The sequence below is a fragment of the Excalfactoria chinensis genome, chromosome 13 (assembly GCF_039878825.1).
Source record: "Excalfactoria chinensis isolate bCotChi1 chromosome 13, bCotChi1.hap2, whole genome shotgun sequence".
Taxonomy (NCBI): Eukaryota; Metazoa; Chordata; class Aves; order Galliformes; family Phasianidae; genus Excalfactoria; species Excalfactoria chinensis.
In genome coordinates this window covers 3,282,886-3,287,568 of record NC_092837.1, presented here as the reverse complement: position 1 = coordinate 3,287,568, position 4,683 = coordinate 3,282,886, and positions in this window count along the sequence as shown.

Here is a 4,683-nt window from a genome sequence, read left to right as displayed (position 1 = left end):
CAAATCAGCCATTTCTCATTTATTTTTAAGTAGTGACAGCTTGTTTTCATCTATCAGCCATAACGAGCTTGGTCTAAAAATTCCTGCTGGCAAAACCCTCAGAACCTGATAGAACACATGTTGCATTGCACCATATTGTACATTTTCTCTTATTAAAATGCTCGAGAATAACCCTGGAATAACCGTATTTTCCCCCACAGTTTGATACTTGGAGCAATGCTCCCAAACGAATGACTTCTACTGCAGAAGAAAGTTCCATCAATGCTATTCTAAGCTTTGCGTGGAATAGATGCAAAGAAAACATCTCTGCTTAGAAGGAGCTAACAAACAGGAGATTGACATTTTACAGTCTGATAGCACAGGGAATGGCTTTAAAGTAATGGAGGGTTTGATACTGCAAGGAAATACTTTACTCAGAGGGCACTGAGGTGCAGGCACTGCTGCCAGAGTTGTGCTGCACCATCCCTGGGGGTGCCCACAGCCATGGATGGGCCCTGGGCAGCCTGAGCTGGGGCTGGGAGCTGTGAGGTCCCTTCCAACCATTCTATGGTTCTGAGCCTAGACACTAATGTTGTAAACCCAGCAGGTGTGAATGGATTGGGGTGGGCATTTCTACTGGCATTCACCCTCCTGCTTTTCCCTTTCCCCCCCCCACTCCATCACTGATGGCACTTGGGAAGGACTCACAAGGCTGTCATAAAAGTCAGCAGTGCAACAAGGCAACAGGCAAAGAATAAACACAAAAGCTAAATACCTCACTTCTATTTAAGATGCCTCAGATTGGTGCTGCATGGCAAAGCAAAACTCAGGGCTGCCTTGCATGACCACGCTCTCCTAATTGGTGTCAAACCACAAGAGTCCCACCAATTTGTAACGGTACTTGCACTAATGAGTTTGCATCTAGTAATGTCTTCAAGAGAAATGAAGAGCCCTCATCCCAGGACATCACTTGAAGACAGGAATCACCACCACAGGGCTCCTCAACTCAACTTCCATTAGGAAAGATGAAGCTTTTCATTAGGAGGAGAAAAGGATGGAGGATGGGGACATAAAGCCAGCAGAGAGAAAAGAGGAAGGTATCTTGGATTGGGCATTTGGTTGGAGGAGTTTGCTCCCTTCCTCCCCTTAACGTAAGACCCTGAGCTTATACCATAAACTCCAGGCATAAGCAGGTAAAGCAAACTTATATCTGTTAATCCACACAAAAAGTCTCTTAAGCAGGAGGTTACACTTCTATTTTTCCAAGTTTTTTCCTTCCCTCTCCCTTTTTACCCTCCCAGCAATACCTCAATTCCAACCCACTGGGCTGAGCCCAGCAGTGTGGTACAACCACAGACACAATCTGCTCCCTCCTGACCTTCCAGGACTGCAATACAGAAGACTTCAGATCTCTGTCCACAGATTTCCTTTTAGGGAGCAACTGCTCAGAGACCTGAAATCTCTCCAGCCTCAGGACACGATTCCCTGTGTGGCTCTTATGGAAAAGGGTCTATTTTGTTTTGCGTTATCCCTAAAACTTCTCCATCCCAGCTGAAATCTACCTCACCCCCACAGCTCAAAGCTTCTGAGAGGCTGGTGTGTTTGCTGAGAGCCATCTCTGGTTCTAAGAGGCTTCAGCAAAAATGAGATTTCCCAGGAATGACTGCATTACACAGCGTTTCTTATTCAGACCTAGAAATAACCACATTGTTTATAATAGGAGAGGTGTAACTTCAAAAAGAGAATGGAAAAAGTCTATAAAGAAGAAAAGTCCTGTCCTTAGAATAACAGAGCTGTCAGGTTTGTTGTTTTGTTGGTATTATTTTTTTCCTCAAATGTTTTATGGGGGAAAAAAAGAAGAGGAGGAGACAGCATTTATCCTCTCCATCTCTAAAGATACCAATCTGCTGCTCTGTATCACTGCCAGCACTGGAGTGTAACCTGCCTCCTCTTACTTAGTAAAGGCAAGGGGCTATGGAGGGACAGAACAAAGTATGGCTGCCTGCAAGGACCACCGCAGCCTGAGCCAGCTGCTGTATGAGACTTCCTATGTGCCCAGTACACAGTAAGGGGCCTACAGAATTCCCATGTCACCACCATTTCACAATCAGCCCTAGAGCTGCTCAGAGCACTCCTTTAGCAGTGGCTTTGTCCTACCAAACCCACCTCCGACCTCAAGCTTGAGGCAGATGGACACCTGGCAGTCCATGGGCACCCTGACTGCTGCCTTCTGCTTCACTGCCTCCAGCACAGCACCTCTGAAAATCATTTTGACAGCAGCCAGGCGACACAAGGAGTCAAAGAATTAAATACAGGCTAGTGATAAACCAGCCCTAGAGATACCTCCCATTAGCAGCCTTCCCATCATATACATCTATATTAACACTGCAGCTAGCACATCAAAGTATTCTGAATAAGTAAGAATACTGTGCTTCTCACATGTTTTTGTTTCTTAACCATGTCTTCATTCTTGTGTTAAATGAAATACTTCTACTGGCTTAGGGCAGAGCTCCTTCCACAGACATCCATGCAGAGCTGCTCCCTGCAGTTTGCCCAGCCACATGCTCTGAATCAGCTTTAAACATCTCACCACAAATCAGGACACGGGGCAGTTGTGCAGCTGGTTTCTGGCCATCCTGACAATGGAGCACAAGCTTAAGATAGTCACGAAGAGATTAAAAACAACAAAAACCAAGCATGCTGCCTGGCATACTCTGTGGACTCTGGGTATCCTGTCTCCTGATTTTTGGATGCAATATCCTGCTTTCACCTGGATCCCCCTTGTCCTCCAACAGCATTTACCGACCATCTGCAGCCTCAAACATACCTTGGGAAGCAGAGAACAGCAGAACTAACAGGATTGCAGTCCAGACCTTCCCTTGTGCTTGCACTCAGAGCTAAAAAATAAAATAAAATATGTTGTTTACAGAAGGGTTTTTACAGCACGTTTGAACATGTGGCCCTATAAGGCAGTTAACGAGAATATATTCAAAGAAGAATTTGATGCAAACTGCCTGGAAGTTGTAAAATGCTGAAGGGTATTTTATGTTGGTGCTCGGGCCAAGTTCTCTTTTATTAAGGCCTGTTCCCACTTTTAATACAGAAGCACTACTAGAACTCCATCAGCTGGAGGCTGCCTTCTTACCAGGCACCATGAGAGCTGCTCCTCTGCACTGCACTCCGTGGCTAAATGTGGCTAAATACAGAAATACAGGACAGAAAAAAAACAGGCTGCATGTTTCAGTCTACCTGCATAAACCAGCTAGCCCATTCCCAAGGCACAATATGCCACTGTCCCCAGTATATCAGGAACAAGGCACAAGTCTTGTCCCTCCTCTCCAGAGCTCAAGCAGGCTGCATTTATCAGGATGGATAAGCTGCTCCTCTGCTTCCTCCTTCACATGCCAGCAGCTGGAGTGAGAATCCACAGCACTGAGCTACAGACAACGATCTCTGCTATGTCTGCGTGACAAAAATGCACAGGATGACTTTTTGCTTAGAAGTTTATGCACAGCTATCCAAAACTTAAAGGGAATCATTATTTGTGTTGAGTGTTATCAACACAAAGTGCTAACGCTGGCTGGCTACAGAGCACTCATCAGCACAAACTTCTCCGGCCAATAACAATCAAGCAGCAAGATGATGCAGTACCTAAAAGCACGTACATGTCACTGAGTGGCTGGCAATTTACAGGTGCTTTGGGACTTGTTAGAAATGCCTTAGTGCACACAGAAGATAGCTGGCTCTGCGTCTCAAGTCAGAAGATCAACAATGTTTGAGTATTTGGGGTTGGAGCCAGCACCATCACTATGCGGTCCAAGTTCCCCCCCCCCCCCCATATTAGTGTCCGCAAAACACAGTAGATAACAGCAGAGCTTTCTAGCAACAGCTGATGGAATAAACTAGGACTGATTCTGCTATGACTTGCTTCACCCCATCACACAATCATGTCACACACACACACACCTTTCCCCTCCATAGCTCACATCACTAGCACGAAGGGCAAAATTCAGCAACACAAGTAATTAAACTGGTGAGCTCCCCAGACAAAAACTCTTTGATTCCACATTATTTGGCTTCTGTAGAAAAGTTCCCAGATATTCTTTACGACCAACATCCCAGCAGACAGCACCAATCCAAATCGAATACCTGCAGCAAAAGTAATTTCCCCATTTCTCTGCAACAGTTCTTCTAGGCAAGCAGAACTGCTTGGGAAGATGTCAGGGAAGATGTCATGCTTCTTGGCTCAACATGGCACTCAGCACTCTAGGCAAGGCAGGCACACTTCTCATGGTGCAGCATACGACACCCAGCATCCTATTGCTTTAGAAGTCAGATATCTGCATTGTCTCTGTCCATAGCAAACAGAAGCAGCCTCTGAGACATTTAACACGCAGTGCAAACTGAGGTGGCTACATGAGCTGAGATTTGCCCAAAGCTTTTCTGTATTTAAAACAAAATACTATTTCCCTCCCCCCACCAAAACAAAGCACAATCCCAGGGGTTATTTCAGCCAGCTACTCAGAGATGTAACCATCAACTGCACATCTGAAGGAAAAAAAACTACCCGAGCTACATGAACTCAACATAAATCGACGCCTGCAAAGAAGTATTTCAACACGTACTGAGGTAGAGATGAAGGAAATCAGGAAATAAAATCTGTTGGCTTTGTTTTGTTTTGGGTTTTGTTGGTTTTTTTTTTTT